The following is a 13,607-nucleotide window of genomic DNA, read 5'->3' as shown; positions in this document are numbered from 1 at the left end:
AAAATGAAAGGACTGAGGACAGAACCATGGAGTAGGTGTGTGCACGAATGTCCTCATCTGACACAAGGGACGGCACCTATAGTTAATGGGACAAAAAATAAAGCTATTAGTTTATTATCCACAGTTAACAACAGAGAAACCAAAAGCAGAGATAAAACTAAATGCAGAGTGATAGAAGAAAGGTGGGGTGGGTAGGGTGAGTGAGTGTATAATGCCTTCTTATTTATGTGTATGAGTGTGTGTACTTATGTGTTAATATATGATGACTAAAAGTGATATATAAAAAATGTGATGTAGAGGTGGATTACTTTTACCTGGAAAAATGAAGATAAATATAAGAAAGAAAATGGAAAGAGAAGTGAGGCTTAAGTGGGAAAAGCTGGACCAAAGAACTATTGATTTTAACCATGTGTATTATTAATTTGATTTAAGCAGACACTCACACACATACCCTTTGGAGATTTTCCGTTGCTCTTAGAATAAATATAAACATCCTAAACACAGCCCACACAGGGGCCTGCCTGCCTCCCCAGCCTCACCTTATGCCTGCCTCCCCTGAACTCTCTGCTCTAGCCACACTGGTCTCCTTTAAGTTTCCTGAGCAAGAAGCCCCTAGAAGCTTCTGTCCACACTATTCCTTCCATCTGGAATGTCCGGAGCCCAATACAGCCAGTCCTACCCCTGGGCCTGTCTTACCCATTAGGCACAATATGCACAAATGCCTAGGGCTCATATTTTAGCGGTCCAGGAAGTATTTTAACTTCATTTAAAATAATAGGAAAAAAACTTTTATGTATAAGAAATGTTTAAATGTATAATATTAACATATTTGTCTTCATGTTAGTGTAACAGCAAAATATAATTTTAACATGTTAATATTTTCTGGAGGCAGAGCCATGAAGGCAAAAGTATGTAGGGAAGTGCTTCAGACTCTATGAAGCACTTATATATGATGGGAGAACATATATAAGTGCTTCATAGAGTCTGAATCAGGCTGAGATCTGAGGGATGTGTGGGATTCACGAGGTCACATGGAGTCGGGAAGACAGACAGATTGTGGCCCTTGCCTGTCTGTCTGTCTTCCCGACTCCATGTGACCTCGTGAATCCCGCACATCCCTCAGATCTCAGCCTGATTCAGACTCTATGAAGCACTTATATATGTTCTCCCATCACCTTGTTATATGGAAATTAAATAAATTATTGTGGGATTTTGTCTTTAATGAAATCAGAAACCATGTGTATGTTGTTCTCCACATCCTCTGCACAAAGATTTGTATGAAGTGAGGTGAGACCCCGAAGGACTGAGAATTTTCTACTGTTCCCTCTAAAGTGCTTCTTTGGTTTTCTGATCCTGGATTTGCTACTTACTAATTTAATCTCTTAGTGATTAATTTTCCTCATTAAAAATGGGGATAATAAAGTTAGAATAGTACCTGGTATATAGTAAACCCTATTTAAAGTCTAGTTCTTCATGTTATTAGAGGATTACTACTATTTTTATTACTATCATCATCATTATTCCATAAATTAGGTGAGTTAAGTAAATGTTTTGGCTTGGTAACTCCCTCCCTTTTACTATGTTATATAAATATGTGTAAAAGCCGGGGACCAGCCCTGGCCGGGCAGCTCAGTTGGTTGGAGTGCTGTCCAGATACACTGCAGCTGCAGGTTTGATCTCCGGTCAGGGCACATACAAGAACCAACCAATGAATGCTTAAATAAGTGGAACAACAAACCGATGCTTTTTCTGTCCCACTTTTTCAAATCAATCAATAAAAATAAAAAATAAATAAAAAGGGGGAGTCAGTTTAACAAGTCAGTCACAAAGTTCTTAGGAAAGTTAGAATGAATCGTTGTTAAGACAGAAGGAAGCTGAGGTTTTGGTAACTGAAAATACAAAATTATCCATGAATTCAACACTTTAGGGCTTTCAAAATATTCACACTAACCAGTTTATAATTTTACATGATAAGATCAGGCTAGAAGAATATTTTCATCAAAGAATAGCAAATCAGAATTCTCTCAAAGATAAATTTCCATGAAAATCTAATAGAAATGAGAGGTGGCATTTATTATCTTATTTTTTAAAACAAAAATCTTACCTATTTCCCCTGAATAGATGCTCTACACAGCTGAACACAATTTTCAACAATGATTACAAATTTTATACATAATTCCTGCTGCAGGCAAATAAAAAAACATACCCCAAAGCAGTGAAAATAAAATAAAGCCACAGTACCTGAAAAACATACCAAGGATTTTTGTTTTGGTAAACATTTGTGTTACCATTTAAACTCCAGACTCCTGAGATGACCCTTGGGATAAAGTGACAGCTTCAGGTTTGATTCCCTCTGGTACTTCAAACACCGCTCCACAACCTAAAGACTATTTTTTTGAGGATAAATGGCTGGCTACAAGCACAATGTCCTCAGGCTTTGCCTTGGGCCTATAATCTCACCTAATCATTATTCACAATCTCAGAAAAGCCTCAGCTAAAATTGTGACTGCTATTTAGAACTAAACTTGCAGATTCGTTTTGAAAATCATTCTTTTTCATAATTTCATTTTTTGTCTAATTTATGCATCTTTAGATATCAACTGTAGCAAGTGTTAAAATCTAGATAAACAGATAATCTGTTTGGAGTGTTGTTTTCTTTACCAATTTATTGAAAAGATATTTTTATAACAAAAATGCTTAAGGACTACATGGCATCATACATGTAACTGAATACATAGAGTCCTTAAGAGGAATATGAAAAGCAGTGATAATGGAGAGGAGGCTGGTAAATTTGGAATTTTGCAATACAGTTCTCATAAGCCATCTTTTATTTGAAAATCCAAAATAATTTTTATAAACACAAAAATGAACTGAGGAATGTAATAGTCCCTGAAATACCAGGGAATAAGCTAGAGTCAAATCACGTTACAAATTTCTTTAATTAGACCTTTTACTTTTTTTACTTAGGATGACAAAAATATTACTTCTTGCCATCTCTCCTGCCAAAAGTTTCCACTTTCGCTTTATTTCTAGGATTGATCATTGCAATCCCTTCACTGTTCTTCCCATAACTCTGCTTGAGCTGACAGTGAAATACGTCTTACTGATTGTAACAAGTTAAAAGAGTCTCCTCTCCTGCAAGCAGCAATTAAGAGCAAGGGCTGTATGTCTCAGACTGCCTGGATTAGAGTCAGATTCCTTACCTCTATCAAGGATATAATAATAGTTCTTACTGCAAAGTATATTGTGAAGATTAGATGAGACAATTGATTTAAAGTATTTAGTAGATTGTTTGGTACATAGTAAGCACTCAATAATTGTTAGTCATTGTTGTTAATAATGGTAAATTTTAAGAACCTTTCATTTAGTTGTTGAATGCCTTCTGAGAAAACTGGAAAAACACATTTTTGTGACTTTGGCCTAACTTGATTTAAACTCTCTGTTCTTTTGTTTTCTCATTCATAAAACGGTATGATCTAACAATATGAACCCCAAAGTCTCTATTAACTATTAAAACTTACATGGTTTTACTTAGCTATGACTAAGGTTCACATTTATTTTCCTTCTCTGCTTTTTATATATATTGATAATTCCATTTCTAGTTGAGACCAGGTTTGCTTTTTGTATCCTTCTTTGAATAAGAGCCATATCTGATGATTTTCTGTACTCTTCCTGGCATTAGTAATAATGAGATATTTTCCTAATTTCCTACGATGAACTATTATATTCATTATCAAACCCCACAGGAGACCCTAAGAAAGTACTGCTTTCTTCTAAACTTATACCTTAAAAACCAATGAGATATTAATCACATAAACATGTAAAATTTTGTATTCCATCTAATCCAAGAATTGAAAAAAAATCTGTTACATCTCTGGAGAGGCATATGTAGTTTTACTGTACAGTCTTGGAAAAGTTCCTATTAATATAGTAAAACAACCTACAATGTAGGAGAGTAGCTTCTGAGGACAGAAAAATATTTATATCATGGTATAAACAGTTACAGTTTCTAATAAGGCATTTAGTAAAAATGGAAACTGGTTTTTAGCAGTGTTATTTACAATAGCCAAGTGCTGGAAACAGCCTAAGTGCCCAAGAGTACATGAGTGGACCAAAAAACTATGGTACATTTACACAATGGAATTCTTTGCAGCAGAAAGAAAGAAGGAGCTCCTACCCTTTGCAACAGCATGGATGGAACTGGAGAGCATTATGCTAAGTGAAGTAAGCTAGGTGATGAAAGACAAATACCACATGATCTCACCCGTAAGTGGAAGCTAATCAACAAAACAAACACATCAGCAAAATAGAACCAGAGACAGAAAATAAAAAACAAACTGACAGTGACCAGAGGGGAGGGAGGAGGGGGATAATGGTGAAAAGAAGGGGAAGGGGCAAGTCAAGGAACATGTATAAAGGAGACATGGACAAAGACAATGGTGGGGAGGATTGAATGTGGGAGGTGGTGGATAGAGCAAGGGAGAGTAATGGGAGGAAAATGGGGACAACAGTAATTGAACAACAATAAAAAAAACTAAAAAATACAAAAAAAATCACTCTAGTAACGAAAAATGTGTGGGTCAAAAACAAAACAAAAACAAAGAAAGTAATGCATGAGTAATAAGCAATACATTTTTTTTTTGGTCACAACTAGTTAGTATAATTAAATTCTTGTAGAGGGTACTTTAAAATCCTAAATTAGATTACACAGGTCTTAGCTAATGTTGATGTTTGGTATAACAATACCTATTTTGTACTGCAAGTCAATGATTTCAGCAAGAAAAACTATGGCAGATGTACAATACAGGTTAGGTAAAATGACCTTTAGAGTCACTCTCATACTGCAATATTAAAAGATGAAATAACCTGATGTCTGAATTTACTTCCAATAATACAGGCGGTTAAAAAAAAAACAAGATTAGCCATGAGTTCTTAATTATTGAAGCCAGACTGAGGTACATGGGGATTTATTATACAATTCTGCCAAATCTTCTATGTTTCAAACTATCCAAAAAATGAACACTTTTTAAAGAAAAAGCCAGTGTACATACAGACACCAAAACCAGAATCCATGTAGACGATGACAGACTTAACCTCATAAAAATGTTAACCTTACATGGCAAAAATGAAGCACATAAAATCAAAACAAAATGAAACAGAAAAAATGAAAAAATGGGAAACAATTATAACATGATTTACAGTGTTCATATTCTCAATATGATTACTGATTCTTTGCAATCAAGAAAAACCATTAAAAAGCCCAAGAAAAGTTTGGAATGGAGCATAAGTGAGATGGTCATAAAAGAAATATAAAGGACAAATAAAAATACAAAAAGACATTTATCTCACTAATAATCAGGTAAATGAAAGTTAAAATGCCATATGCTTTTCTCATTTCAGATTTATTTAAAAACAAAAACAGTTATTATCAAATAACAAAACTATAGACCAAGTGGCACTCTTACAAACTATTGGTAAAAATGAAATTTGATAGAGATTTTTAATAATTGCTTTTTGATACACCAATTCCATTTTTAAGAACACATCATAAACTAGTATTTACTACAGTGTTAAATGGATGCTGTCAGATGTTATTTTGTATATGTGTGTGCGAGTCTAAATTTACCTGTAAATTTATACAGTGGCACTTAAATTTTTTTCTCCTTTGCTTTTATAAAAATAGACTTTATTTTTTAGAGAAGTTTTGGACTCAGAAAAATTGAGCAGAAAGTACAAAAAATATTCTTATAACCCCTTCCCATGCACATGTACAATTTCTCTAATGATCGACATCCCACAGACAGGTGTTATTTTAAGAAAGCATTCTATAACCAAGTAAGTTTGATCTCTAAGACCTTAGTATACTATCCATTGGTGTTCTCTGAGATGGAGGGTGATAGTGTTTCCTTACATTCTATGTCACGGAACCATTCCATCAGAGAGCATGCCTAGGAACTAAGGTTCTGCATTACTTACTTTTGGAAATTGTCCTAAAAGAATCATGAGGCATGAATTCAACGACGTAAGTACAAGTACATTCACTGACGGCATGTTAACCACAGGGAGAAGTTGAAAAAGATCCCAAATGCTCAGTGATTGGAAAGTGGTTATGTAACTTGTATTACATCCTTAAATTGGCATACTATCCAGCCACTGACAATGGTAATGTGGATGAAGATTGCCACAACTTGCTGAGTGAAAGAACCGTCTAGCCAAAGAACATATTTATCCTACTGTGTTTAGTCATAATCACAATAATTATACAGACATGTTATACATAAACACATATATCAATAAATTCAGAAAGACATACAATAAAACATAAAGAATAGTTATCTCAAGGTGGTAGGATCACTGTACTTTTCTGTACCATCATATAGATAATTTTTTAAATGAACATTTTAATTTTATAATAGAAATATGTTTTTAGAGGCAATGTATGTCTTAATTCTTTGGCATTTTACTCTATAGATGTCAGAAGATGTTTTCCATATTTAATAAAAAATTCACAGACAAGAAAACCATAATTATATAAAATAATTCCAAGAGAGAGAAAAGCCACAGTTCCTACCTTCTGGAGAGAAACTGATAAAAACATAACAAGCGCTGTGAGAGCCAGCAGAGTAACAGGGGCAGTGGGTCTCTAGATGCTCTATGCCTTTATGAGTCCCTGGATGGGAGCACCTCTTCTCTCTGAAACGGAAGTAACAGAGACACACATTTATTTAAAAGAGCAGCTGAATGGAAACCATTCTTAAGCACAGACGAGCTCTATAGGCGGCCTGTTTTCACGTAGGGTCTCGTAGGTAAACCGTTGGAAATACTATCTCTTGCTTATTGTGTAACTTCGAAAACATTATTTATCTTCTCTGTGCCTCAGTTTCCTCATCTGCAAATGGGGATAATAATAGTACCCAACTAGAAGGGTTGCTACAAAGATTAATATTTGTAAAATATTCACAACATTGCCAGATAGAGTAGTATATGTTATATATGTGGTTTTTAAGAATAAATACTTGGGTAGGGTTGGTTATTACTAGAGACCCTTCATAGAGTGTATTACTGTAAGTGACATTTTACTTCCATTCACATCTCAAGTAATTCTCACCTCAACGCTGTGAGGTAGTATTATTACCACCTGGGCCTTGGCTTTGTAAATTAGAAACTTGATTTTATCAGCTCTCAAAACTGTTACAAACTCACAAGAAACTGATCCATTTAAAAGGAGAGTATTTTTGTTGTTCTAAATGATGTTCAATGGTTTGAATAAAATACTATTTACTGATATCTGCTCTATTTGAGTACCAAACCACTTAGAAATGACCTATCAGTATAAAATTAAAGCAATGCGTATTGAAAACTCAATCTGGGCCTTCTATCAAGTCAGAGTAGTGTGCGTGTCTATTGTTTTACCAGTTTTTCTTAATGCTTATATGGCATAGCATCTCCAATGGAACATTTTTGCCAAGAATATTAATCTAAATCTAATAATAATTTATTTCCAGAAAAATCTAAAGGGATATCTTAAAAACAACTGGCCCAGATTTTTTTTTTTAAGAGGGGGAGAGGGAGAAACATCAATGTGAGAGAGAAACATCGATTGGTTGCCTCTTGCCTGCCGTTTGAACCTGAAACCCAGGTATGTGCCCTGACGGGGAGACCAATGGTGACCTTTTGCTTTGCAGGACGATGCCCAAGCGACTGAGCCACGCTGGTCAGGGCTGGCCCAGACTTAAAAAAAAAATGTCAATGTCATGACCCAAAAAGGCTGGGACATATTTTTTTTTAGATTAAAGGAAATTAAATGGGCTACTGAATACAATATATGATCTTTAATTGGCTTTTGGATCAGGGGAGAAAAAATAGCTGTATTTAATGGACAGTTAGAAAATTTAAGAGACTTTTAAAATCTCTATTGATTAATACATTTAAAATTAACTTAGGTGGTTTATTCTTATAGATGAAATTATTCATGTATTTATATTCATCATAATTCATTAAATACCTATTCAGTGTGGTAAGCCTACAGATAACAAAAATTCTTACAAATAACAGACTCTAAAATACAGCCTTGGCTTGCCCAGAGGGGTTAAGTGAAGGGCAATGAGGACCCCTCTGTCTCAGTCTGGCAAGTTAGCAAAACCGCTAAACTATCATCTCTTATATGTATGTGGGACTCAGGCCATCTTCCTATTAAAACATTTTCCCTCATACGAGAAGGAAAAAATTCAGAATGTTGGAATAGGTTGCTACTTCAGGCAGCCTTCAGTAAAGTTCCACAAGTATGAGCGGAACGCCAGGAAGCAGAGAAGGAGGGAAGGATAGCTTCGCCAAAAGAGGTACTTTGTGGCTAAGAATCAGATGATCTGGAGCCTGGCAGGGTTGCAGAAGCCAAATTATGGATGTTTTATAATGATCTTTTATTTGTTTCTTGAGTAAATTATTTCCATAATACAGAATTGAAAGATATTAAAAGGCAACGAAGAATTTCTTTTCCAGACTTGTTCCCCAGGCACTTGTTTTCCCTCTCCAAAGGCAACCGCTGATACCAGATTCTTGTATCTTTTCAGAAATGCTTAATGCTTTTCCATATCCACACTTGCATTTACAGAAATGGAGCAAGTTATGCATTGTTCTATACCTTGCTTAATTCACATAATGTTTTGGCAATTGATCATTTCATATATAGAGAGCTGCCTTATATATTCTTATTATAAAGCTTATGGCATAAAAACTATAGAATAGACAAGAATGCAAGAGGATATAATAGATGTTTTCCCATGCAGAGGAAATACAATACTGGCCATCAGGCAAGGAAGAGCATCAAGGTGTCTCAGCACAGAGTATGGAAGGCAATGACGGAGGAAGGTACCGGGGAGGGCTGTCTGAAGACATCTTTGGATTTTAAGATGCCAGAGTGTTGTGCGTATTGTGGCAGAGCACCTGAAAAGTTACTGAAGCCTCTGCTATGAGAGGGTTGCAAAAATGGCTAAGACTGATCTGGCAGACATAAGGGAGGCTGGGGTTTAAAGAAATTCGGCAAAGGGTGCACGGTCCTTATAAGTGCAGACTGTGGCAAAAACTGCGGCAGTATGTCCAGTGCATGAGGTCCAGGGGCCCAGCAAGGGGAACTGCATCTCAGTAGGTGCTGGCAGGTGGTGCCAATATGCCAAGGGCCAAGCAGCAACTCAGCAGAGACCAGCAAGCAGAGAGAAGAGTGTGGAATCCCATACTTATCCACAGATGCCAGAATGATATGGGTCTTCCCAGGAACTTGAAAAGAGTAGAAGGGAAGGAGAAAATAAGGGGTAGGGAGGGGTCTTAGTTGAAAGCCTAAAGTGACTCAATTTTATTTCAGAAACAACCAAGCAACTACCAACTAGTAAGACTTAAGTTTTCCTTTATCTGTGGAAATGGTGGTGGTAGTGACAGGGAGCTGAGAGTGGGAGGGGTGACCAGCAAAGGGGTTTGTGAGATAAGTCAGTTTTAGGTATAGGCAAACAATTTTACATACTTGAGAAAAACAACTATAAAATTTAAATTTACACTGTCAGCTCATAGGGCTGTTAGAAGGAAACAATGGGACAGAACAGTCTTATAATTCCAGATTTTATTATGCACACTCGCTTCCAAAGAGTATTTATTAGCTTTGAAGTAAGTGAATCCTCAGTTCATATTCTACCTCTGTCACCCACTAGCTGTACGAGTTTGGGGAAGTAACTTCTCTGAGTCTCTTTATGGTCTTTATTTATAAAACAGAGTATGATAATAAAAAATTATTTCAGGCCATGACTGGGTAGCTCAGTTGGTTAGAGTGTCATCCCAATATGCCAAGGTTGCAGGTTTGCTTCTCAGTCAGGGCACATACAAGAATCACCCAATGAATGCATAAATAAGTGGAACAACAAGTTCTTTTCCCCCTTCTCTCCCCATTCCTCTCTGTCTCTCTAAAGCAGGGGTGTCAAACTCATTTTCACTGGGGGCTGCATCAGCCTCACAGTTGCTTCCAAAGGGCCGAAATAATTTTAGGACTGTATAAATATAACTACTCCTTAACTGTTAAGTAGTTGAAATTACATTTGACCCTTTGAAGGTAACCTTGAGGCTGATGTGGTCCCCCCTGTGAAAATGAGTTTGACACCCCTGGCTCAAAATCAATAAATTGTGGGGTTCTGGTCAACATGGCAGTGTAAGCAGACATGGCTCACCTCTTTGCACAACCACATCAAAATTACAGCTAAAATATAAAACAACCATCACTCAGAACTGTAAGAAATTGAGTTGAGTGGAAGTCTGACAACTATAGAATTAAAGACCACATCTGTCCAGACTGGTAGGAGGGGCGCAGATGTGTAATAGGCTGGTCTGTCACCCACATGTGGGGGATAAAAATTCAGGAGGGATATCTCAGGAGTGAGCAGACTGAGCCCCACACCAGGCCCCCCAACCCAGGATTCCAATGCCAGGAAGATAAGTCCCCACAACTTCTGGCTGCAAAAGCCAGTGGGGATTGAGTCCGTGGGAGAAACAGCTGGAGCCCCAAGCAGTTCCTCTTAAAGAACCCACACACCGACTCACCTACTCAGACTCACTCCCTCTGAGCTCCAATGCCAGGGTGGCAGCTTGAAGGGAACCGGTGGCATACTGGGAAAGGCTGAAGTGTCTGGCATTGGGGTGAGCAGAGGCCACTGTCCCTTTTCTGAGCCTCCTCCCCAAAGAGCCATGGAGCTGGCATGGCGCCAGATCTGAGACTCCATCAACCTGGCTAACACTGTTTGCCTCGCTTTGGAGATCCCCAGAGACTCCGCCCCACCCAACTTACAGGCCCACACAAACTGTTTTTCCATATGAATGGCTGGTCTTGGCTCCCGCTTCCCAGCTTCTTAAATCCTATCAAACAAGCACCAAAAGTGCTCAGTGAGCTCCAGGCCCGGCACCAGCAGCAGCCAGATTGGTTTCACAGCTTGCCTTTGCCTGGGAATCTTCAAGCCCTGCACAAGTTGCAGCCTTCTCAGACTGCTTTATAGCTCAGGCAGGGAGGTCCTGGTGAAAACACAGGTGGGGGCTGACCTTGGCCTGTACCACCCAGGAACCAGGGCCAGTGCACCCAGTGGACAGCCATAGGCCACTTTGGAGCACCACCACCCTGCCCCTGCATAGCTGATCCTTCACAGAGGCTGGAGGTTGGGTTTCAGTGGTTATAGACGACAATCCTTGCAGCTGACTGGCCCGGGTAAATCCCTCCCACTGACCTGCCAACAGCAATCAAGGATCAACTACAGGAGGAGGGCCTACTCAGCCCACACAAAGGGCGGACCTGGAGTACCAGGTCCCAGCTTGGGTGTTAGGGGAGGCTGTGCCACTGGACCCTACAGGACACCCACCACATTGGGCCACTCCACCAAGACATGGAGTCAAAGCAGCTCTACCTAATACATAGAAACAAACACAGGGAGGCTGCCAAGACGAGGAGACAAGGAAACATGGCCCGAATGAAAGAACAGATCAAAACTCCAGAAAAGTGCTAAACGAAATGGAGATAAGCAATCCTTCAGATGCAGAGTTCAAAACACTGCTTATAAGGATGCTAAAGGAACTTAGTGAGAACCTCAGCAGAATAGAAAAGATATAGTCAGAAACGAAGGATACACTAATTGAAATAAATAACAATTTACAGAGAAACAAAAGTAGAGTGGATGAAGTCAAGAATGAAATCAATGATTTGGAACATAAGAAGCAAAAAACAACCAATCAGAAAAACAAGAGGAAAAAAGAATCCACAAAAATGAGTGTAGTATAACAGTCTCTGGGACAACTTCAAGAGGTCCAACATTCATATCATAGGGGTGCCAGAAGGAGAAGAGAAAGAGCAAGACATTGGAAATGCATTTCAAAAAATAATGAAAGAAAACATCCCCATTTTGGCAAAGGAAATAGACATGCAAGTCCAGAAAGCACAGAGTGCCAATCAAGTTGGGCCTAAAGAAGACCACACCAAAATGCATCATAGTTTAAATGCCAAGGGTTAAAGATAAAGAGAGAATCTTATAAGCAGCATGAGAAAACAGAGAGTTACCTACAAAGGAGTTCCCATAAGACTGTCAGCTGATTTCTCAAAAGAAACTTTGCAGGCAAGAAGTATCAAAGTGATGAAAAGAAGGACATGCAACAAAGATTGCTCTACCCAGCAAAGCTATCATTTAGTATTGGAGGGCAGATAAAGTGCTTTTCAGACAAGGTCAAGTTAAGGGAGTTCATCATCACCAAGCCATTGTCACATGAAATATTAACAGGACTTACTTAAGAAAAAGATGATCAAAACTATGAACATTAAAATGACAACAAACTCATAACTATCAATAACTAAATCTAAAAAATAAAAACAAAAACAAAAACAAACTAACAACCAGAACAGGAACAGAATCAGGTATGTGAATCATTTGGAGGGTAATCAGCTGGGAGGGGGAAGGAGGAGGAAGAGGGAAATGGTGCAGGGATCAAGAAGCATAACTGGTAGGAACAAAATAGATGGGGGTGGGGTGTGTGTGGTTAAGATAGTATAGGAAAGGGAGAAGCCAAAGAACTTATATGTATGATGCATGGACGTGAACTGAGGGGGAGATTTCTGGAGGAAATGAGGAGTACTTGGTGGAGGGGGGCAAAGGGAAAAAAATTGGGACAACTTTTTGTCCCAATAATCAGCATAATCAATAAAATATTATACCAGCATAATCAATAAAATGATTACTTAAAAATAAAAATAAAAAACCCTAAAAACAGTATTTCAAACATGCATTAGGTAAGATAATGAAGTATACATAGCATACTGGCCCGAGGCTGATGGGTCCACTGACATTCTTTGAAGTTTAAACTATGTTGTCCAGTTTTTGATTTGGAAAATTTGATCACGTTGTCATATGCCCTGATTATAAGAGATTGGGCTATACAATGTATGGCTCCTAGTTACTGTTCTCAGGCCAGTGGAGTAATAAATGTTCCGCATGCTGTGAAGGAAGCAGGTCTGTGTAATAATAAAACCATTTAAGTGCAAAATATGTAATATATGAACAGCAATCTCCTCAAATCTTATTGTGAGACTCAGTATAGGAACTGAATATGGTAATTTCCCATAATCTCCAGATAGGAATTCTTTTTTTCTTTTTTAAAGAAATGTATTTACCTAAAATCTAACAAATGTTAGATTAACTGTTAAAAAGAAGAAACTATAAATTCAATAAAAAATAAAACAAAAAAGAAGAAACTCTAAAGTAGGTAATAAAATCAACAATATTGATTGCTGGTTAAAAGTGGCAGATTGAACATGCACACATATAACTTCATCACCTTTCAAAACCACAGTAAAATACAATAATAAATATTTTATTACAAAGACTAAATCAAGAAGGAAAAGTAGAATAGAGATTAATGATAGTAACCAAAATTTGGAAGCTAGAAGGCATAAAAACTATAGCTAACTGACCTAGCAGACCCAAGCGAGTTGAATCCTAAAGTAGCATTAGGTAAAGGCCGGAAGCAACTTCACTGTAGTCAGTTTCCAAAAAACTTAGGAACTGGTGTCATTCGGACTTATGAAAGTTGGTTAAAGG

The 13,607-nt window shown here is 37.6% G+C and overlaps 1 protein-coding gene across 12 annotated transcripts in view; it reads right to left on the bottom strand.

Annotated features, from left to right (window-relative positions):
* The window catches only part of MBD5 (methyl-CpG binding domain protein 5), a 429,916-nt gene that overhangs the window by 133,351 nt on the left and 282,958 nt on the right, over window positions 1-13,607 (bottom strand). For all 12 annotated transcript variants that reach the window (XM_071220653.1, XM_071220654.1, XM_053918640.2 and 9 more), the window contains one exon: window positions 6,572-6,693. The gene's annotated coding sequence lies outside the window, so the exon portion shown is untranslated. The remainder of the gene's footprint in view (window positions 1-6,571; window positions 6,694-13,607) is intronic.

This window comes from Desmodus rotundus, chromosome 2 (assembly GCF_022682495.2).
Source record: "Desmodus rotundus isolate HL8 chromosome 2, HLdesRot8A.1, whole genome shotgun sequence".
NCBI classification, from domain to species: Eukaryota; Metazoa; Chordata; class Mammalia; order Chiroptera; family Phyllostomidae; genus Desmodus; species Desmodus rotundus.
This window is presented reverse-complemented; position numbering and strand designations above follow the sequence as displayed.